At 39.2% G+C, this 23,542-nt stretch overlaps 1 long non-coding RNA gene across 2 annotated transcripts in view; it reads right to left on the bottom strand.

Annotated features, from left to right (window-relative positions):
- Nucleotides 1-23,542, bottom strand: part of LOC137859786 (uncharacterized) — a 170,267-nt gene that overhangs the window by 96,552 nt on the left and 50,173 nt on the right. For both annotated transcript variants that reach the window (XR_011098550.1, XR_011098549.1), the window contains exon 3: nt 12,544-12,753. This is a non-coding gene — a long non-coding RNA (uncharacterized lncRNA). The remainder of the gene's footprint in view (nt 1-12,543; nt 12,754-23,542) is intronic.

Below are 23,542 nucleotides of genomic sequence, written 5' to 3' on the forward strand. Positions count from 1 at the left end.
AATCAGGAGATAGCTAACAGATGTAATGACTGGGGGATGAGGCAGAACCTGGTTTTACATTCAGTCTCTGACAACATGGTTTTATCACTTTCAATAATGTGGATTCCATATTTCTCTGAATCTATTACTTCAAATAAAAACTGGTCATTTCTAAATATGTCCCACTTAGTACACCCAAACCGTTCTGCTCATGCAGCTAACTGGAAGCAAATTTTTTTTGGTCTTCCAAAAACCTATCCCAGTCATTTTTTTTAACGAGCAGCTCTATCCCCCCATCCATCTTGTCTGCACGAAGAAGGGATAACCTGCAGCTGAATTACAGAAAGCCTATTCTCCCAGTGGGATCTGAGATAAGATAGACTGCATTAACCCTAAGATTCATTTCCCAGCTAGGAATTCTCCCTAACTCTTTTAAGAAGATCACAGGAAACAGGCTGGGTAATGGTAAGAGATCTATTGAGTGCACTTTCATCACCAGCTTTCGTGAAGAGAGAAATGGTAATAAGGTTGCAGAAGCCTGCAATGCTGTGGGTGGCTAGAAGACATTTCTCTAAGTACACTGGCATTTCAATCTTGACACACACTATGGCATTATAGGCCGCGACTATCCAGACATCCAGGATGTTTTGTTCACATAGGATGGGTTTCAGATGAAAATTCCAAGATAAATCAGTTTCATTAATCCTCTCTGTATATTTTTCTCTCTAAAAAGACTCATCAAAAAGTTACTTCATACACAGGGTTTAATTCTACTAATTGTTAACGATTGCTATTTTCAAGGCACAGTTATTTGAACATTTCAAAATGTCGTTTGTAAGTGTCAACATTCCTGCTTACCATCTTGTACAGATTAGTCCTCTAAACCACTGAAAAACAACCAAGTATTTTGCACCATACTGAAGTTCACAAATATGCATTAAAAAAAGCACAGAAGTATTATCTTGTAACAAAGGGGTTTCAAAAGGCACTGGCTGCATCCAAGTAAGTTCTACTCAAGTACAGTGGAAAATGAGTATATAGCAATTCAATGCAAAACTTAAATTTTGGAAAACTGTCACCTGCTTCTCCCTCTTGCCCACTGCAAACATATATCCCATAAAAGAACACATGCTAGAAACTCTTCCTCCCACAATAGCCTACAAGCCAAATGTGTCGTTCAGTCTATTGATTTCCTTACCCTAACGTAACACCCTCTCCCTGCATTTCACATTTCAATGAGAACATCAAACTGCAGAGACATCAAACTTCTTGCTTCTGTTTCCCTGATCCAGCAGCTCAGTGAAATCTCAGAACAGATGGAAAACATTGTTTTAGGAAAAGGTCTCCACTTTGAAAGCAAATAGAGGGTGAAATAATTTCCTCATTATTGTCTGTGTTTTAGTCATAATTAGCCACCATCTTCAGAAAGTGAAGCCAGTTTTGTGACACACATTTGGAAAATTCCAGTCAAGTTTAACTGGTTCGTTTACTCCCGTTAAGCTTAGATGCTAAAATATACAAGGAAGCAGGCTTCCAACAAAGAATATTAATTATGTGAAGACTTTCTTATTTACTAATTTAGAATATATGTATTTATTGAAAATAGAGTTAATATGTAAAAGGAAAATCATGCTGCTTTGATACAGCACCAAACTCAGAAAGGAATTGAAGACCTGCTTTGTAAATACAGCTTGCACCTGGCTTTTATAGGCATTAATGGGATAGGGTTGAGATGTTAGGTTTAGCTGTTCTGAGCCATCCTTTCTCTCATCCCCTCCAACTAGGATGGGCAGAATGACGAGATTGAATTTTTACCTAGCTAACACAACCAACTGCATGCTAGTTACATGACCACCTTCCTCTTCAGGTTGCTCAGGAGTACTACAAAATAAATACTAAAGTTGCACATTCATTAGATAATTCAACTTATTTACTCATCTGTATGAGTATATGACAAGGTAGGTTAAATGATCTCAAGTTTAAAGCTAATAATTTTGTTTCCTGAAGTCTTTACATCTGCTTTGCAGCTGTCTTTTGTACAAAATCAATAGCACAGCCGATTTAGTGCCCTCTAGGACAGCTTCAGAAAATTCTTCTACAGTTAATGTAGATGCAATTTTTCTCTGTTCCACTTCGGGCCAAGAACACGGGAAAGGTGCAATGTCAGGACAAATCCTCTGATTCTCAATCACAGGTTGACCTCTATAAACTCAACATGAATTAGAACCATCGCTCTGAGCTGCATGATCTGTGGCAGTCTCTGCACAGGAGGAGTTCTGCTCCTTCCCAACACACACGTAGCATGACTCTCTCCTCCTCAGCAGAGGGAGGGCATGCCTGCAGGTCTGGATCAAAGCTGTGACAAATAATGTTGGCCTGAAGGTTTCTCTTCCACTGCTAAGACGTATTTACCGGGCACTACCTTTATAAACAGTGTAGATCACACTACTAACAAGCAGGAATTATGTAGTGAATACCGAAAGGTTCTTGCCTCAAAAATCGTATCATCTGTTCTCTCTAAAGCCATCATGCAAGCAACAGGTTTTAGCTTAATAAATAAGGGAAACTAAGAAATAGCCAAAGCGAGTGAGTGCTCTATTTTTTTCTTTATGAAGATAAAAATAGTTTTCTGGGGACTACTCAGCCACAACAGGTGACCATCCTCTTACCTCACCGTCCACTGTGAAAATATATCATCTCCTACACCTTAAAACAAATGGCAAATCCGTTTTACATCATTCTAGTACAATTTGTCTCTAGAAAGTGAGGTTATAAAATTCCAGTTTTGTCCATGGCTAAATATTATCAAAGGATTAGAATATAAATAATGTTGTATGCATGCCATTAACAGGAAGTTCTGTTTTTATTTAAGGGATATTTTTTTAAAGAAATATGCAACAGGAAAGGTTACCAATGAGGAGATCAAGAACATCAAACTCTCTCCCCTCTCGCAGGAACACTAGTTTGAAAGCAGCCCAAAACATTATGTGGAATAGATTTGGCAGGCAGACACTGATAAAACATATCATGTTCTCACCATGGAGTCTGACGCACTGTACTTGGCAGCATCTGCCTAGCAATGGACAAGAAATAAATTAGTGCAGAGGCTAAATGACCCCAATCTCACTCAGCAAACCTAGCTCCTTCTTATATGGGTCGAAGTTACTGGCAGAAATGTTTGCACTTGAAATCTGCATCAAACCAAATATGTATATTGTTTGTGTTCTACACATTGCAAAAGCAAACATCTCCCATGAAAAGTTAATCTGTTACCAGTTCCTAAATCTTTCATGTTTACAAGATACACTGACAACCTATTTTTAATAACTAGTTCACATTACACTAAAGAAAAAAGAAAAAAAAAAAAAAGCCAGCAAAGTGAAACTCCCATTTTGTTTACTACTTATTTTATAAAATCCCATACCATAAACTGGTAAGTATTCTGCTTCTCTGAATGCTGTGAACGATTGCAAGCACAGTTTTGATGCAGTGGAGAGCTGCCATTTAAATGTGCAAGTAGCTTTGAAAACAGAGGTGACTAAGTGTAAATATGTCTGAAAAGAACTTATCTAACAAACTAGAGGTAGCTGAAACTCATGGCTCTGAAACTGCCAGAGCAAAATCATACAGTTAAACTGTAAGTAGTCTAAATCTTACTGAATACTTTCCTAAGTTCCTGAAGGCAACAACTTTGCTAGAAGTGCCCTGAAAATAAACTTCTGTGTTAAACAGTGCCAAGCAAATAAGTCTGCTTGTACATGTATTGGTTAAAATTGTGCTCAGCACACAGGGAGGCCAGCACAGATAGTACTTGTCACTTTGTAGACCCCATCTGCAGATGTATGGCATCTTATGAAGACAGGGTTAGAGGCGAGACATGGACTATGCCGGCACTGTTGTAAATTTGACATGCTGTCACGTGCTGGACACAGAGTTGCAAACATTGATAATGATGATGTTAATGTCATTTTGCAATTAGCACCACTGCACCAACACTTACTATACTTCCTTTAAAAGGAAATAAAACAAACAAACCCACACACATCCCCAAACTATTGATGCTTAGCTAGTTATTGACATGTCTAACACCTGCTCCCAGAACTGCTTCTACACAGCCTCCCTCTTTGCATGGTAGATTTTTGAGAAGTACTGTCAGGGGGCAACAGGGAAAAAGCTTATCTTCTTTGCTACAGACAATCCTTTTGTTGTGAGGATTTTGACACAGATAAGGACTTTACTAGCTCTACTGGGAATTAAACAAATTGACTCTAATAGGTTTTAATGTATAATGATTAGCTCATTTATAAAAGAGTCTACCCAATCCTCAATTATTCAGATATGGGTCAAGATCAAGGGAGTACATCAAAACAAATCCTGCACCTGCAGAAGAATTCAGATGTTAATTAAAAGAGAAACAGATCGATGGACTCTAACCTCATACAGAGACGTAGGAAGAAACACATTAGAATTCAGGAGAGTCAGGACATCACCCCTCCATGTAATGCTGTTTCAGGTAGCAGCTGCTTATACAGCACTTGCTGCTTTTTTCTTTATAAGGCTGCATTAAATAGAATTGTGGATTGTGATCCATGATTCACAGCCTGACATAGGTGGATGACATTTGACCCGCAAGAAAACATTAATAATACACAGTTGAGCTATAAATTGATAAATGCATCTTACGCAGAAACATTGAAAGAAAATAAATCATGGCGTATGTCACATGACATGTCATTAGGCTGAGACTCACTCGCTAGGTTAAGCTTGAGATTCAACCCCCATGAAACAGTTCAACAAGTCAGAGTTGATTGGCTTCATATTAGTCTTATGTGCTTGTTGTTAAAGTAGAATACAAAATAATTTAAAATGTAAGAATATAAATCTGAAATGGAAGAAGTTTAAACGAAAAGGCAAATTAACAACAGCAATACTGAAGCTGAGATCTCATTTGGTTCCATGATAGCTAAAAAGAATTAGCCCTGATATGCACTTCTGCCTTCTAGATAGTCTTCAGCTATTTGTCTTGATTTGGGAAGGGGCAAATTTTTGTTTGTTTTTGCTAGTAAGGGGGATGCTATCTAACATCTGAATTAGCCTCCTTATAAAACATAAAATAAATCAGTAATTCTGATACTGTTGCCTAATACTCTCAACAAAAGATGAAATAAATTTATTAAAATGTAAATGAAGTTACATGTAAATTAACATGATGACTCTTACTGAAGTCCCAGGTCATCTTTTCCAGGGCATCTGACTTGTTTTTGGATGTGTACTAAACATCAATTAACTGCAGTGGAAGTAGTACCGGGCCATGTGCTTGCTGAATAACATTAACTGATGTGGTAACTATTGATCTTGAAGAGCATTATTACAATTTTCAACATCCTAGTAGTATGGTCGGGGCAGAAAAGTGATAAAACTTTGAACACTGAGCACCACAAGCAGCTGTACGGCTGTTTCTACCAGTCACTTCCAGGGCTTCCCTCTCAGAACAGCTGCGACACTGCTGTCAGGCAGACACCACTGTGCCACCTTGCCCTCACCGCAGCCCAGCTCCATGAACAGCATCACTTCCTCAGCAACAAAGCATTTGACCCCAAAAGCCTTGAGCTTTTCAGAGATACTACACTGTAGCATAAAAACAGATGAATAAAAATAGGAGCGGCTCAAGCCTCTTTTTAATCTTTCAGAAAACATTTTCTTTCCAAAAAGCACACATTCCAAAATGAAGATCCACCTTGTATGAAAATAATGATAAATGCCAACATGCAAGAATTCTTTCTCTGAGGCTGAAAGCTACCCTGAGGATCCAGAATATCCACTCAGAAATGCTGTGACTTGGAACAGCTTGGCCAAAACAGCTCTCCCTCTACTCAACTCAACATCCAACCCCTATTACTATCTAATTCCACTGATTAGTACTATATAATGAAAATTTTAAGCAATAATTTAATGTTTCCCATATTGCAAGTATAAATCATCATCTTAGGGCATTAAATTTACACATAAAAAAATATATATATATTCTTTCCTGCAATCAGGAAACACCCTCTCCCTTTTCTGCTGGAAACACACTATTCTCAGAAAACATGGGTGCCTTTTACCCCATTAATTCCAACCTGTTCTAGGGCTGTAGAAGGGACTTTCCCCAATCATGCTGGAATATTGGCTATCACAAGGAAATAAATGATCTACTCCTGTACATTGATGAACCAAGACAGGCTTATGAGTTACAAAACAATCCAAGCAAAACGTCATTCAGGTTTCTCCTATTGGCAGCATACACTGCATCTCCTGAAAAACTGGAACATCAAGAGGCCTTTGTGCCACATCCTCAGTTACACAAAGCCCATTTATTGCAGTTCAGCAAATGAAGAGTGGAGCCGGGAAGAACAGAGCAGAACAAGAGAGAAACACCCCTCAGGACTTGCTCATTTCTGAGCCTTATTTCATACAAAAAACGTAGTTTCACAGTGAATTCCAAAGCAAAGAATAAATTAGGACAGTGGGTTTGTTATCTTTTTTTTTTTTTTTTTAATATGTACTTATCTTGTGCAAGAACAGAGTCGTGTAACTCATGACATTTTGCTCATTGCAGTTTATACATGTGGGTAACCTAAGCTGAATTTATCTCCTTTACCACTAGAGCTTCCAGAAGTTGAAGAGTGTGTACTAATGATATGAGAAGGCATGGCTCCGAGCTCAGGCAGGTAGGAAAACTCTGCCATCCCACACACATTCACACCCCAAAGCCAGCTGACACTGTCATCACACACACAGTCCTTGTTGGATTTTTGAGAACTACAGAAACATGAAACTAAATGGAATTTCAGGAAATTAGCTTTATTTTTTTCTTCAAGCTATATATCATAGCAGTGAGCAGCTTTCAGGCAGTATTTTCCACAGGCCAGTTTCTCATTTGAGTAAACATTTACTCAGATACTGGGGTGCTACTTTAACTGTGATGCATCTCAGATGTATTACTTCAGCAGTGACAAACCCTGTGCACCCTGAAGTGAAACAGAATACTATATACATCTCTGAAAATCCAATTAAGTCTCAGTGAGGCACTAGACTTTCCTAAATCATGTTTTTCTCCTTCGTGTTTTACAATAGAAGATCATTGTTCCTACCAAAAGCAGGCTTGTATCTCCATCAACCCAGCAGGCCTGCAGAAGAAACCTAAATTGCCTCATAACCAGCTCATGACCTCAGTGCCTTTTAATTATGTGGGTTTCCCTGTAGCCTTTAGTTAACATAGACATGTGGGGTGAGAAAGGGGGAGTCTACAACCCACGCAGAAGAAATACAGACAGTCTATGTATTTGAACGTACAGATCTTGAATCTTACTTCTGAAATATGTGAGCACTACATAAATTTAATAGTACTCCTTTTCACACTACAGCACTCTCATTTGTAGCTGAAACCAGCTTAATTACACCTCCAACATTGTGTGTACAGCAGCCTGCGTGCACACCTAAGCGCACTTGAGCCTAGGTACATCATGCACCAGCAGCAGGGGAAGAAACATCTGCAAGGAAAATATTTGGGCAACTAGCTCATGCTGAGCACTATGGTGCTGTGGCACAGCCAGGATGCTCACAGCAGGACCAAATCCCACCCAAGCCTTAGAAGAGCAATGAAAACCTTTCTGACTATTTTGTTTCCTAATAAAATGCAGAGGTGTTGGTATTTCTTTTCAATCTTAGATTCAGACTGAACTAGCTTATTTCAGAGGAGTTCATTCATGGTAAGTCCAAGAAAGCAGTGCATTCAACTGACAAAACCTACTAACCTGAACTTTACAATATGTATATATACATTTTATTTTTTTTTAAACTAAACTGGGACTGCATATGGCAAGTTTCACCTGTTTTCTCATTGTCTAGACATATTAGTGTGTATTTATTTCTGCCATTTAAAAATTGCTATTTACTTTTTTTCTGTGTTTTCAAGGTGATAGGTGCATATCAAATTAACATTTTTAACTTTCCCGAGCATTATTCATTTAGGCAGTAAAAATTCAGACAAATTTTGACTGTTCAACAGCTATTCCATGTTAATGCCATCGATGTACTTTTCATTCCTCTGGGAATCTTAAGGCAGAAACTGGCTTTTGCTTTCAGATTGCCCTTAACAGCATTCTTCAAGAATAGACCTAAAAAAAATCAAATTAGTCTACCAAAGTCTACAGGTAAGTGCCTTAAAAACAGATTAATACCACAGAGCAACATTTTTCATGCATACTTCCTGTCCATTCTCTTACAATGAAGTAAGTCTTATCCTGTTGCATTCTGCTAGTTTGCAGCACTGTCCTGTTTTATCTGTATTATAAAACTATTTTCTAAAAAGAAGGCATTAGTAAATAGCGATCCAAGATCTTTGGTTGTAGAGAACAGCATCCGTTATTCCCACCAAATTCACTGAAACATTTTAAGGTCATGTATTTCTCACTTCCTTGCCCTGTGCACCACACTCGCCATTGGGAGTGACTTCAGTTCCCCTGCTGGGTTTCCCCAGCTGGAAGATGTTCTGCTAACCATGGACACACAGCCCCCTCTGCCAGCAAGTGCTAGAAACTCTCTCTACATCTAAAAACATTTAGTTTAATTGCGAAATCTAAACATACGTGTTGTTATGTTTTTTGAAGTAAACATCACTTCTTGTAAATCTTTGTGGAGATCTTTTATCCCCCAAAAGTTCTAAAACGTTTTGATTGCATCTGTCCTGTAAGCTGTGGCAATGGCTGTACTGAAAACATCCTCACAGGATTTCAGCTGTTTGTGCAACGCAAGATGGCTTTCAGAGCACCACTGGTGAAAGGATTCTTATAGCCTTTCCCTGTCCCAAATGCAGGCATAATATTTAAACAAAGCTGCAGACACATCAATAATGAAAATCTGGTGAACCACTTACTCTTGACTCTTATAGGAACGTTGAATGCAGAATATCCATTAGTTTCCTGACAACATGGATTATTTATAGGCAAGACTGATAGCACCACCTATTATTAAGGTTGCTCAATACTTCCTATTATATGACCCCTGGTTTCAGTCTTTTTATACTTTTGCCACCTGGGATGAATATTGCATACTGATGTCAGCATTGAAATTTTTTTTGTTGAAAGTTCGTCCCTTCTAGGACTGAGGCTATTGAGAAATGTAATGTTTTTGCCCATGTTTCACAAGAATCTGTAAGCCATACGGAAAATTTGTTATCCCTTATTCTGCAGGAACCTGAACTTTAGAAGAACAGAGCTTTTGTGTTGTGTTTGCAACTAAGAAAATGGCCCAAATATAGCCAAGCTGCAGGAAAGAAAAAAAAAAAAAAAAAAAAAAAAAGAAAAAAAAGAAAAAAACTCTTTTGATATGAACATTAGGAAAAAAAAAAAAAAAAACATATACACACCAAAAAAAAAAAAACACACACACACACAGCGGAGACCTGACTGTCAATGAGCATCAGTGAACAGTTGCTATTTATATATCATTCTTGCCTGATGTGCATACATTTTCTATTGCCCAAGGCTATGGGGAGAAAGTGGGAAGAAAAAGGCTTCCCCTCCCTCCCCCCAGAATGGTTGTTCTGTGATGTCTGAAAGCAACAAGTTACCATAACACTGAGCTTGAACACAGTGCAAGAGACTGAAAATAGCCCTGCACTACTAATACTGCTGCTGGTTTCAGTTCTGAAGTATGCTCAGTCAGTCACAGATTGGGACTCTCTGGACCAGCGATGAATGTATAATTCTACATCATTCTTTAATCTCATAATGCTCTTTTAAAGCAATTTCACTTGTGCACTTTATTAAGCCTGGAGATTGATACCAAACAAGGTTAGACTTGCATTGTGCACGGCAGTTTAAGATCTCCCAGTAACAGACAACTCTGTCCCAGTTGGTTGTATTCCCAACATGCATGAAAAGTCCAAACTCAGTTGGTTAAAATGGTAAGGCCAGCGGCAGAACTAGCCAGAAACAGAACCCACGTCCTGGTTTCTGCTGGGATGCCTTATCCTCCCAACTATGCTGCCTAGCATTTCATTCACCAAAAGCCTGTAATGAGCAAAGCAATTAGAGTAAAGATTGGCATTTTCTTTTCCAATATCATCTGCTTCCACATATATTTTCAGCTCACAGCCATCCAGTGCTACCCACACAATCTGGTGAGTTACATGTGAATACAGAGGGAGGACTCAAACCAAACCATTCCTTCGAAATATTTCAGCATAGCCACAAGTCCTCTGACACAGAAAGCTGCAGCTCTTGCTCAATGAGCAGAGATTCAAAGTTTCACAGCTTCATAAAAAGATCAGCCTGAGATCTGACCCACGTTCTTCCAGTCTGGGACTTTTACAATTGCTGGTTTCAACTGCAGCAACACAGGTGAAGATGTAAACAAAGGATTTCCCCTCTTTTTTCATTGTGTTGTCAAGAAACACACAGGATGGCATAGAGCAAAGATGGACCTCTATCTTGTGATCCCGTGCTGGCAAGTTGGAAGGGTACCATATAAGTAGCCCCACAGCTTTTAAGACAGTTATAAAGATTTCTCCAAACAGCCTCTGTTACCATCTCTATTGGAATCCACATGCTCCAAACAGTGGAATAAACAGGCTTCCCTTGCTACATTTCAGATGTAGTTGCTGATTGAAACTGGTAGAGCTTCCCAACTGCAGCTTTTATTTCAGGTGACGTTTGCATCTGACGTTGACAGAGCAATAAGCGAAGTATTTCTTTCTGTGATAAAGTCAATGTAAGTACTAACACAGAAAAGGGTTCTCTTGTTTCTTTGTTACACCCTGAGCAGTCTCACTCTGTTACGCAGTATTTCTTTCCAGCTTGTGTCTACCTTTCTAATAATGGTGGAAGTGTTCAAATAGCAGACCAACTATAAACTGAAAGCTTCAGGTCAATTAAGTTGTTCTTCCAGTCTGGGACTTTTACAATTGCTGGTTTCAACTGCAGCAAGGAATGAAAGCGCCAACAGGGCAATATTCTGATCCTACACTGAAAACACAATGGTTGTCCAAGTAAAACCCACGCAGCAGGCAGTTGTCATCTCCAGTTAAAGTTACCCCTAAAACACATGTATTCTTAGAATCTACTGCTGGCATGCTGCTCACAATAAGCTAGATTTGCAAGTCAGCCATAGATCAAAACATAAAAAATAGTTCCTGACAGAAACACTAGAGAACACAAAATAGCTAAGAGGTCTAACCCATCCAAAAAAGCAAAAGAAAACAAGCTGTGCAGTGTTTTGGTAGTGTCAATGATACTTCCAGTGGCATCACAGATCCTGTTGCCTTTTGCATCTGAGGAAGAAGTGTTCTGTATATACACACCCCACAGAGTAACTGCTAGAAAACACCAAGTCAAACACCATAGCACTGTGCTCCATCTGTAACATTTGATTCAAACTGTAAAAGCAATCCCAATTATAGCTTCAGCACAGAAAGAGTTAAACAGTTTAGATTTCTTTTTAACTGCTATTTCTTGCTCTGTTTCCACGAGTCAGGAAAATAGACAAAAGTAAGAGAATTAGATGGAAAGTCAGCACAGCCTCAAAGATACCAAACTTCTGGGCAGCTAGTGCACGCCTATACAGACATAAGCAACATGCAAGAAAAGCAGGGATGCAAAGGCATGTGACTGCTTTGTATATCGCACCAGGGTGATAGTAATCTACAGAGGAAAGACCAGCCTGCTGTTCCCATTCAGGAAAGTAATCAGGTCACTTTTGCAATGCAGTTGGCCTTTACTGGCCTGCTGCCTATGCTGGAGTCATCCGGCTGTCAGAGCATCATGCTGCTCCTGCTGCAGCCTTTCACTGCTGCCAACTCCTGAATTACTGGAAAATTACTTGACCAAACAGCATGTGGGTAAAAAAGAGAATCCCAGAATTTCCCCCCATTACAGATGAAAAGGAATATTCTATTGCTATCTGTGGTCTCTGCTACAGAAAGAAATTAAATTAACTCACTTTATCTCATTTGTGTACCCATAACGTAGCCCTTATGCTATGAAAAGATGCTAGAAGAAGAAAGTGAAATTGCTGAAAACAGCCATAGCCAACTAAAGAAATACAAAGGTTTGCACTAAATAAATTAACTAATAAGTTAGATTTTGCTTGTACTATTTTCCTCTGTCTCATTCATTCGAAGTAGATCCATCCTACTCAGTTTTCAGTATTTCCCAATAATTTTGGAAATAAGCAGTGAGAAATATGGAATGCCTCTGTCAATACAGCCTGAACTTAGTTTTTAAAAGGAACGCACACAGCAAAGTTTGAATTTTACACAAAAATGTCCCAAATACTGAGATTTGTATGTCAGTTTGAGTTTCTTTCTAACATTTTGTAATTATATTGAACTCTAGGGGAAATTCGGGTTCTCATAAGTATGCACATCTCTAAATAAATTCTACCAGTCTGGGACTCCAGCTGAACAATCCCCTTTTTAGAAAGCATTCATGGAGTTGTGCGGTTTTTTTCCAGCATTTCTACTACACTATTTTCCAGCATTTCCACCACATTAATACAAAACATTTAGGAATGTTTCTGTACCTTGCATGACTTTTTACATCTTCATCTTGAAAGCTCACTCATGTAGTAAAAAAAAAAAAAGACAAACCCAAGGGCTCTGATAAAAAGTTTTGCCTTCTAAACGTGTCCACAGAAAGAAGTCATCCATGTCGTGCAGTCTTCTATGAAGTCAGGAAATCATTCAGGCATCTCTTCCTGTAGCTGATCTTCTGCCAGGTCTCAGATCCTGAACTGTAACAAGAGAAACATACTACTAATTACACTACTAATTATTTTTATTGTCAAAAATTCACAGAATAACAACGGCTAAAAAACATTCCTTAGAAGGATTTCCATGTTTGTAATGGTAGCACTTGGAAAACACAGTGGAGGCTAGGGTCTGTGACTTGCTAGGTGTAAATGGAAAAAGCAGTTTCTAACAAAAAACTCACAATAAAGATGTCAGGTGTGACAGAAACAAACAAGGGTGGAAGAGAAGCGAAGAGAAGCAAGGCAGAAAGAAAAATAAAGCAACCAAAATTAGATAAAGATACCTTTGGTCAATGATCTTTTTTTTCCATGAGCCATTTTAGGGGAGGTTATTAAGTGCTCTATCCCAATAATGGTACTTGTAGTCTCTCAAGTAAATATATAACTTAAACATATTCTTGATTATACCAGCAGTGTTAAGACAAATATTTTGCAACACAATAAGTATGAAGCAACTTTCCACAAAAAAAGAAGAGAGCATGGTAGGAAAATTATGCTGAGTTGAGGAACTCTGAGTTTTTCCTTTATATGCACATATTTATCTATCACATTGTATATACATACATGTTGTTGTACTTTAAGGGTATCTTATCAACTGGAAAAATATAAAACAAGAGAAAAAAACAACGTCTGGATAGTTTTATCACAGGCCACATTTGGGACAGTACAGCAAACTATCCCCAAAAAAGTGGGTTCCAGGGACAGAGAAGTCTACACAGACCAGTTACAACAAAAATCAATGACATTATAAAGAGACTTATCACATCTTCCATGCTATTGACAGCTCTGAGAAGCTTTCCACAAACTCTCTGGGAAACTTCACAAACACTCCTAGAGAGAGGGTGGAAATTTAGGAGCCCTGGAGTAGCATGAAAAGAATGAACAGAAAAGTAGCTGTAGTGGTCTACATGGAGTGTGAAGTAGAGATTCAGAGTTAGTATACCTTGATATATATCTCCTGTCACATACAATATGCCTCTATATTTTTTATATACATAGGAAGTTTACATATTAATGTTTGCATGATGGTAAATCGGAGGACTGCTTCATTAGATTTGAAGGAGCACTTCTCCTCAGGCCAGGCCTCTGGTTTGACTCAGATTGAATTACAAAGCTAAACAGAACAGGAAGGATCTGTGCTCCTAATTCTGTTTGATAGATCTCTTTGTCATTTTCAGATGCCAGATTGAAGATAGCCGCCTCTTCCTTGGCAAAGAACAGCGCTTTTAAGCTCCAGGCTATCAGAGAGAGCAAGCGCCTACAGTACGTGCACAGACTGACAGTTGCATTAAGATGTTTCCTGCCATTTCTTTTAAAAACTTATGGCAACCTGCTCATTATTAGCCTTCTGTAGTTGCAAGTAGTTAAATTGGGCGAGATGAAGTAGAAATCACAGCTGAGGGTGCTCTGGGCTGTAGTAACCACACACCTCTGCAGATGTGCTGACTGGGGAAGTCATCCTATGGGAATAGGAGCAAGGTTTAGCAGAGATTACACAGATTGATCAGGAAAAGTCTTCAGGAAATTAGTTTGTTTTCTCCCATTCTTTCCGAATCTGAGGGGATTTAAAAACACCTCATCTTCATAATCATTTCATGTTTAGTTATGGTTATTGAAAACTCTTCTCCTAATTTGCTGTGTGATTCTCAAATTGCTGATTAGGAAAAAATAGACAAAATGTGAAGGCAGATCTGAGAACATGTGGAGCCCATTAACGGAACAAACTCGTAGCTTATTCTCTCTGATCCATATTTAGTGTTTGCAGGGGGCTTTCGCTTTCTGCGATTTAGCAGGTGCAGGCTGAATGGATATAAAACAGACTTAAGCCAATATACAAGAATGCACACACAAAATGGTATCAGTTTAACTAAATGCAATATCATCCTCACTATGGAACTACTCTACCTCAGACCTGCAAATAAAAGCCCATAAATTCTGTCCCCTACATAATGTTTTTTAATACACTAAGCAACGTAACATTTGGGACACAAATAATAAAGACAGAAAGTTTCAGGAGTTCTCAGGGAGTCAGTGACCAACTACTACTCTGCTTCAGCAGTAAGTGATGCACAGCTCCCCAGGGCTCTCTGGCCTGAGAGATTTCTGATACACTGTGAAAAGACTAACATGTTGCTCTCAGACAGAACCTCTCCCAAAAGAGCTTAGACACATACAGAAGAGAGATATTAAACTTCATAGAAGAAATTTCACTATTATTCCAATTGGACAACAGATGTATAACCTAAGGATTATTAAAATCCTTAGTCTTCACTGAGCTTTTTTTTTTTTTTTTTTAAATTACCTCAACACCTTTTAGAGAACAAATCTTTTGCAAACAGAGGAACAGAAGCTGTCTGCCCAGAAAAAGTTGAGAGTCTAGTTAAGAGCCCTTGTTCCATTTTCTAGCCTCTATTCTTAACCTACCTTACAGTGAGTAAATTTATTCATCGTATCTTAATGAGGACCTAATTTTTCCACAGATTTTAATTCCTTAAGACAATTACCCTATAAAACAGATAACCTAGGAAAACAACTGCAATAAATTAACTTTAAGTAAACTGCTCTTTCTCAAGAAAGTACATGCAAAAGAATTAGCACTGAAACATCTGCAGCCGCTGAAGAAAGATCCTTCACTTGTTTATTTCAAGCCAGCCAGACTGCTAACTGGCAATCAGGCTGGGAATTTGCAGCTGGGGGGCAGAAGGATGAAGGAATGAAAATCACACTGATTTGAAATAAAACATTGCCACCTGGGATTACTTAGGGATAGCTGGAACATGGAACTACTCCAGTTTGTTTCTGGAGGTGAGGTTCTGTCTCTGACAGCAGATAGGCACAAGCAAGTAGGCATAAAGTGGGAAACATGCTGGACAAAGAGAGAAACAGGTCACATTGACCTCCATCCTGATCCTAGTATTTTCCATATCCTCACCATTGCAATAGTATTTCAGGAGGTTGCTGTAAATAACAATTCATCTTTAACATCTCACCTTGCCCCCAAGGTTGCAAACCTGAACACACTCACTATCCAAGCTGATATCACAGCATAACTTGGGGCTTTGAGAAAAAAAAAATAATATTTATTGTGAGGCTTCCCTTATTTTAGCAGCTGAAAAATAATCAGTTGTAATGAGTCTAGGAAGGCTCAGTAAACAGTCAGAAACTCTCCAGCTGGACCAATCAGAAACCTAAATTGTAATTAGGCAAACAAAAATGTTAAAGTAAACGTAATTAAAATGTTTACTTGTTCCAAAGGGGCACTTAATGAACAATACATAGAACATCTATGAAGTGGTATAAATAATATGACATATATACAATAAATATAAACAATAATGGACCAGTAATGCAAAAACCAATTCACATCAGCATGGGGCTGGAACTGCAGGAGGAACTCATGCCCATGATGGGGGCACGCAGGCCACAGGGCACTTGCACAAGAGCTGGGCTCTGAGACAAACCACTGAGGCACTAGAGAGCAACACTGGCAAGGTGACCTCCAAAAGAACAGAGACACAAACTTGTGCTCTGCAGAACAATTTGGTTTAATGACTTCTTAATTCCTTTTTTGACTCAGATTGTTTGGGGAGGAGGTAGCCTGAGTTGTTTTTGTTTGTTTGTCTTTGTCATTTCTTTTAGTTTTTTGTGTGTTTTTTTTTTTCCTTTTTTTTTTGGTAAAGTACAGTGAACGTGTTGCAAAGTAGAATCATGTTGGGAATTCAACCTTTACTTTCCCTAAATCGTTCAGTCATTTCAAATGAGGTTAGTTGTATAATCTGGGGAAAAAGAAAAAAAAAGAAGTGATTTAGATGAAACAATCTGTTCTACCCTAATCCATTTGTGGTGATTTCAGCTCTTTTGAAATGCATGCAATTTCATCTTTGAGAAAAAAACCTCAATAAGGTCAATCAGCCTCCACTAAAAGATGCTGAGGCTGTGATAGAGTATCTGAGATTTAAGGGAGAGTGCATCATAAGTAAGGCCCAAGGTTCCGCTTTACGGTTAGCTACATTAGCTTAAGCTATTTTATTATTATTATTTTTCTTTCAGTTATTTTATCCAGCTCTTTTTTGTAATCCAGCTGTCCATGTGGCCACACACAGTTTCTAGCACAGAGGAAGAAACATGTGGCCAGATGTGGGGGGAAAAGATAAAGGCAAAGCATTTCTTAGTTTTCAGAAGGGAAATAGCTATTTAGAGCTTTGCTTTGACTCAAAATCTATATGGGAATATTTTTATATGTTTATTTTCCTGAGAGATCCTGGCAATTCACACAAACAGAAAGCAAGAGGCAGTACTACAGCTAACCTGAGCATCTGCTGGCCGACCACACAACATCGGTCACTTGAGAAGACCACAAGGACTCAAAGCTTGCACAGCAAGGTAAAAGCAATTTTGTCGCTTTCTTAGTCCACCATTTATTCAGATCATGCTATCTAAAGAAACCATCTAAAATCCTTCTAAAAGGAAATATCTAAGGATATTTCCTACATCTACTGTTAGAAATTTAAACTCTGCTAAAATGCAGTCTTTAACAAGGGAGCACAGAGGGTTTTACAGTGCTGTGGAGGGTCTCCAGGTGCAGCTGAAGGGCCAAGGAACTGACTGAGCCGAGCTCCTGCAGTAACTGCCATGGAAATCAGGCACGTGTGCCAATGCATCTAGTGCCCAGACAAGCTCTAGACAAAGTCCATTACATTACCGCTATGGTTTGAGTAACATTAGATGTTTGTGCCATTCATGTAAAAACCCTATGAGTAGTGAAATAGCTTGTACCTTATAAGGTTTGCCACTTCATTTCTTAACCTGCCAGAAACTTTTCTTGCCACAATAATGACAGCTCAATGACTTAATTCTGCTTGCTGGAAATTTATTTATGAACACAAACAAAACTCTGCTTTTAGATTATGTCTTTTTCCATTCCTTGTTGCTGCTAAATTTAAGACTGACCACTTTTGCATTAGGCAAACCCATTTATTCACAACTGAGAAGCAGATAGAAATCCATGTAGTTACTTGCGGTCTATTATTCAGACATGAGTGCAGACAAACCAGACAAGCTGTACTCCCCGGAAAATGAAGGATACAGAGTGGCATAGGAAATCTATTTGTCTGTAATTAGTAGCCATTTTCCTTAATGAATGGCTCCTGTTTAAACTTGGCTCCACCTATTATGACTGGAGTAACTGGGAGCCTTGTTATGAAAGGAAGAGTAGATATTACTTCTACACCAAATATTTTACTCTTACAGGAGGGTTTGCATCTGATAAGCAATGCATACAACTTGATTTTTGGTCACGCTTGACCTTATTGCTTTTCCTGACTGAAATACTAAAAGATTTTAAAATTCATTTTGAACAAGAGTGAGGAACTGCTCTAGATGGAGTTTGAGTTTAATCACTTAATATATCTTGAGAAAGTAGGAATTCATTGGCTATAATATTTTTAGTATTTTTTTTTAATCTGTTCTGCAAAGAGATTCATTGAGTTCTTCAGTGGAAAAGTACAAATCTTATCACAAGTTTCTTGTAATGTGCTAGTGCACTGGGACTTGGCCTGCCTGCATTTCTCATCTAATATAAAAAACGCGATGATTCATTGATAATGGAAATGATTCCTCTAGTAAATTGCAGCCTCTGCTGTGCTTGGGTATTTCAAAGCAGTAACTGGAAACTGTTTTGGTTTTGCTATGAATTAAGATAATTACATCTAACCTCACATGTGTCATCAAATCAGTGTTTGTGGGGAACTTCCTGATACCCAGGCAAATGCTTCATCAAATCACTGTCCTGGGAAAGCGGGCCACAACACCACACTAGCACATAAACAGGCAACAAGAGGCAATGTCCTTTGAGAAGTTACCCCTGGTACAGAAGTCAAGTCCAAATGGTCAAGAGGTTGTCTTTACCTTTGTCTCTATTTGGCTTCTCAGATCAGTCCCTGGGACAAGTTCTGTGTTTTGTCAGTTGTTTATAGTAGTAGTATCAAAGAGTTCAGGAGAGGGATTAGGAAAACAACTCACTGTATTAAACTGAAGATATCAATCGACTAAGTGTAACTGCACTTGCCAGCAGGAGGGAGAGAACTCCTGTGCTGTCAGCTGCCACAAGAGAATCTTCTGCCAAAACCCTCCAAAAAGATATTATGCTAAAAGCACTGCATTGCACTGGCAAATCCTCACTCCCCCAAGCATTTCTGTCCCAAGGACATCTTATTTTGTCTGTGTAAGCAATAGCTTTATACCTCTTAACCCCTTCACAGGTGTCACACTCTGAGCAGGAAGCAGAAATACCCAATGGGGGGCATGTGATGTGCCCTTAATTTCTAGACCATGCTGTAACTGTAGGAATTCCATTTAAAAAGCACGCACAACTATGGTGTTACAATAAGCACCATCTCAAAATGCCCATAGTTTGCTCATTTATTTGCTCTGAAGTTGGGTCAGAATCCAAACACCAGAATTGTCAAAACCTGATCCACACCTGAAGTTTACATGTGATATTTATTATGTTTCTTAAATAACAGAAGGAATCAAAATTCTTGACCATTCTGCATATGAATATGAATTTCATGCATCTTTTACGGTTCCCAAACAAAGCTAATGGATGCTGCTGTGACTCACATTAGCAATCACACCACATTAAAAAAAATGCCCTTCAAGACTAAGTGCCTGAGCTAGAGGGCAGACTGCCTTCCCCGTAAACTCGATTCTTTCTTCTCCTGATAAATGGTATCACTTTCTTTATTTCAGTTTTATATCATTATATGCACCTGATTGACTGAAGCCCGTTTAAAACCAGATTGTACCTGTGATCCATTTTTCTTACAGAACAGTGAGAATGAGCATTACCAATTAAATTCAGACTGCATCACACTTTAAAAATGACCCAAACACTCATATCCTGTTGTTCTCATTACCTTTCTCTCTCCAAGCAGTACTTTTATGAAAAGTGATCTATCACAAACCAGAGGTGCAGTAGACTCAAAAGCATCCGAACGAAGTGCACAATGCAGTAAATCTCATCCTGAATATAACGGATGTTTGCGTTACCAGGTATGCTCACCAGCTGCTGAACTGTGCGTAAGGCACACAAAGCCTACCTAAAGCAAAACACTAACTACTCTGGATCAAACCAAGCACCCAATATATTTCATCTCAACTTACCACTGCTTTGGGGAAAACTAAGCTCCCAATTTAAAGACTGTGTACATGAATACACAGAATTATATGTGTGCTTGTGCATGTATTTATACATGTATCTATTGTATTTTTTTCCTCTTCTCTCACATGAAACCACTTGTGATGCCGATCAAATACAGGCAGTAAGGTATCAAAAAATTATCATATGACCACGCTAGCACCATGAGGAAAAATAACAACAACGGTAATGCCTCAAAAGCCATCCACCCAAAATGTAGAATCAGAGAACAAATCAGGCTAGAAAAGGCCCAAGCCAAGATCTGAGTAGTTCTGCAGATGGAGACCCCCTCCACTTTTAAGGGCACTAATTCCAGCGGCTGACTACTTGCAGTGCAAACCTTTTTTTCCTTCACATCTCAGGATGTTCCCTCCCTGGCTTCCCCTCCATGCCTGCTGCCTCTCTCCTGGCTCCACCTTGCTCATGTGGTCCCACTGGACGCCTCCAGCCCTGCTGGAGAGCTGAGATCTGGAGCCCACCAGCAACATGGGCCAGAAGGACTGTCCTCAACCCCTGCAGGCCCTGTGCCCCCCTACCAAAGTGCATGACCAGCTGTCAGACACCCCGGGAGGCAGATGCTCTTCTTCCTTCTTGGGCTTTCTTTTGTAGACAGTCCTCACTGGCAGTACGTAACCTGGCTACAGATATTTGCCCAGATACTCTTCTTATCCCTACAAGATTAATATATGGTATAGGCTCAGAAGTTCGAGCTTAGATCTGTTCCTGGATCCAAATTATGCACTTGTAATGACAGCTTCTTGCAAGATTTAAATTATAAAATGGTACTCCCTCCTAAGTATCTAATAATGAAGTATTAGTTTTTTAAATCAACACTAGAATAAACCACAATATGATATATTTATGTATTTATATTGTGGTCTCTGTTTATATCATTCTCGTTCAGGTCAGAGCTCAGGCCTGATATTCTCTCCTAACTACCTTCCCTATTTCTGTTTCAAATTTCCTGGCATCACAAGAGGCCGGCCTGAGATCAGATGCTCCCAGGCAAAAGCCAACCCACTCCTCCCATGATGAAGCCATGCCTGCCAACTGGGGAACTTGACTTAGCTCCACAAGCAGCTATTGGTGAGGAAAAAACAAAAAAACAAACAAACAAACAAACAAACAAACAATGCTGTCCTTGTCTGCCCACTGCAGCCAGCCCAAACTGTCCTACAGAGGAGAGATGGAGGAGAGGACCACCGGCTGTCCCACCACAGCGCGGTCTCCCTGCACAGTGGCAGCATGCCATTAGAGCCACTTAGGATAACAAGCCCTGTATAAACAGATTATCTAACAGGAAAGCTTTGCCAGAAACGCTTTGTCTTCTGGAAAAGGCTTCTAATGTTTCAGTAACGCAGAAGGTGAATAAAAGTTTAGAAGCAGCAGATCTAAAATCTTTGAAGAAATAGCATTTGTTATGAAAAATAATATTGCAGTACAGAACTCTGCCTGTGTAGACTTGACTGCAAGCCTTTCATAGGTCTGGTGTTTTATTACAAGGGAAGTATTAAGCACCTGAGAACATCAGCGGAACATAAGCAAGGAATTTGTTCGACAGGAATTCCTATGAATTTTTCCAGCAGAAGAGGACAAAGTTACAGCTTTCCATATGGTCCAGTTAAATTAAACCAACCCTTACAGCATGCATTGCTGAAACCGCACAGGGCGGTTCGAACAGCTGGATGCCAGCAGCTTTATGAACACCGTTACCCGGTCAGCCGTCCCGTCCCCTCGGTCAGCAGCCGACCGTACCCCAGCAGAGAGCTCAGGCCATGCAGGAGGGAGCAGGGAGATGCTCCCCGGCCTGGGCTGTCTGCGGGGCTCTGCTCAGCCCCACACCATTTCTCTGCCTGCCCCAGCCAGCAGTAGAGCTGCTGGGGGGCTCGTGGCAGGCAGCAAAGCCCACTCAATAACCCTGGATCATAACGAGCAGCTCAAGAGGGCAGTGAACTGCAGAGCCCAGGCAGGAAAAGTGGCTGGGGAGCCCAAGAAGGTGATTTTTGCTTTTGCCCCTGAAGAAACATTGGTGAATCGATGCCCTTGGGATGTCTGAGTCAGACAAGCTGATCTTGACAAAGATGGGATGGAGAGTGCTCACTTTATCGACAGCCCCAAGAAATCTATCTGCAGCTCTTTGTAAAAGCACACAAACCGAGTGCACAAACAGAGCTGTCCGAAAGGCAGAGCATCTGAACTGAAGCCTTAAAGTTCTGAACTAAGAACAAAAAACAACCCCAGAATGCAAATTCTCAATTAGCTGTAGCTGTATTTAACTGTGGTCAGCTTAAATAAATCACTTCAAACACTCTCACCTAAATATACAGGCTGTTCGTTACAAATTGGTCAAGTTCACTAATTTTGTTTGAAGGAATTCAGATCCTTAAAATAAATAAATAGATAAATAAATAAAAAGCTGCTGGATTTGTCACAAAAAGAAAATATCAAATTTTGATGCTCACTTTCCAAATTTGTATCCACCTTGACAGATTATTTTCATAAAAAAGGGCAAGATGCATGAGGTGTGCTGTAATATTTTCAAAATTAAAAGCTGAAGCATTGTTCCAGGACCAAATTTATTTCAGTTTAAACATTGGGAAACTGAAATAGTATAAAATATTTAGGGTTTGAGTAATTATTTAACTTGAAACAAATATCCCATTAGTTTACATTACAGTTTGCATTTTTAATTCTTTCACGTCACCATAATAACTATACCCATTATTATTAATCTAGTATTCTATAATATTTTATTACATTTACACTCAAGGATGGAAATTCCCAATCAATTATTTCTACATCTAAGGGAGAACTATTTGCAGTGTATATGCCTCATTTCCTTCTCCTCAGTCTACATTCAAGCTGTATTGTCAATGTCCTGCATCCTCAGAAAACTTCTCATAAACATACCATCAAAACTGCAGAAAACACCTTAATTTTAGGTGTTGATAAACCAACTATGTGTGTAACAAAGCGTAACAAAACAAAAAAGCAGAAACAGAAGAAGCATAAAGCACTCTCAGATGCGTTTGGTACTTTTATTGCTCTAGAGAATGAAAGTCAGGCCTAGGCCTATAAATGAGAGCATCATCTGGATGATAAATCAAGGACCATTTTTTTCTTTAATTTCAACAAGAACAAGCCTAGAGCTGAACAAAATTAGGAATTATAGACCTGATGTAGATAAAATTATCTGGCAGCTGCTACGTGGAAAATTATAACAGATTATCACAGTGGTACTCAGTGGCCTTAAAATCCTTGAATTTATTAAAACATTATGAAGAGATAAGACATGCAGTCAAACCCTTGGAAATTAAATTTAGACATAGAAAACATTTAGTTGTTTCAGTCCCTATCACGTGTTTCCCACCCCTTCTTGAAACGGAAGGTAAAAAGATGTGAAGATCTCAGGTCCTCTTTTTGGATGGACTAGCTGGACAATGCTCCACAGCGGCCACAGAAACCATGCTGACACACAGCCAGCGCACGTGCTTCTCATGTGGAAGTCATCCATTTGCTTTCTGAATGGTTGCATTATAAAGGAAAAAGTGCACTATGAGGTGCAGTGTGCTG

Source organism: Anas acuta, chromosome 7 (assembly GCF_963932015.1).
Source record: "Anas acuta chromosome 7, bAnaAcu1.1, whole genome shotgun sequence".
In the NCBI taxonomy this organism is placed as follows: domain Eukaryota; kingdom Metazoa; phylum Chordata; class Aves; order Anseriformes; family Anatidae; genus Anas; species Anas acuta.